Source organism: Octopus bimaculoides, chromosome 21, assembly GCF_001194135.2.
Source record: "Octopus bimaculoides isolate UCB-OBI-ISO-001 chromosome 21, ASM119413v2, whole genome shotgun sequence".
Classification (NCBI taxonomy): domain Eukaryota; kingdom Metazoa; phylum Mollusca; class Cephalopoda; order Octopoda; family Octopodidae; genus Octopus; species Octopus bimaculoides.
Window position 1 is genome coordinate 2,363,996 of NC_069001.1, and position 1,055 is coordinate 2,365,050.

The window sequence follows — 1,055 nt, forward strand, 5'->3', positions numbered from 1 at the left end:
CTTACAAGTCTTTGGTCGGCCCGAAGCTATAATAGAAAACACCAGTCGAAGGTAGGTTCCAAATTGGTAGACGGAAACTGAAAGAAGCCCATCGTGTATATATATATATATATATATATATATATATATACGGTCTTTCTTTCTCACTCTTTTCTCGCCTCCTCCTCCTCTCTCTGCGCGTATATCATACGTGTGTATCTCTATGTACCTATGTATGTATGTATATATTGGTGTGGATGTGTGAGTATGTGTGTCAGTAAATTTATAACTATACATACATGCATAGGAAAAGCTTTTTTCTGTCGAGGGCTTATATGCATACACATACACACACATTTTTGTGTGTGTGTCTGTGTGGTATATATATATATATATATAAAGATATATATGTATATTAAGATATATACATATACACACACACACACACAAACACATACATACCTACACGCGCGCGCGTATAGTGCCTTCTGCGTGTACGCCCATTCTTTTACACCTCTCCCTACACACGTGTCATATACACTCGTCCAACCCCACTCCCAATCACCCGAGAGGCCATAAATTTGACCGCGTGAGCAACAACCCCCATCCTCCACCCACATCACCCCATCACCATAAACCTGCCCTTATATGTTTCACTTCCTCTATACACCTACCCCAAGCACACACACACACACACGCGACGCACGCACACACGTATACATATATATTCATGTATTTATACCCGTATTATACCCGCCCTAACTCGGGCACATCCGCCTCATAAAATTATGTCTACCTTTGTCACTGCACGTGATGTATGTGCTTTGCTGGGTTCTGTGTGTGTTTGTGTGTGTGTGTGTGTGTGTGTGTGCGTATCGGATTATTTATTTTGGACGAGATAGACATACACACGTGCGAACGCAGACAATCGCCCGTACACACACACACACGCACACAGAGACAGACAGACAAACACACATACACACACCCATACTAAAATGCAGATATATGCATTCAAATAGTTATATACATAAAGACATACATACATACATACATACATACATACATACATACAT

General features: G+C 40.8%; 1 long non-coding RNA gene across 1 annotated transcript in view; it reads right to left on the bottom strand.

Annotated features, from left to right (window-relative positions):
- Window positions 1–1,055, bottom strand: part of LOC128250471 (uncharacterized) — a 46,712-nt gene that overhangs the window by 2,066 nt on the left and 43,591 nt on the right. The window lies entirely within an intron of this gene.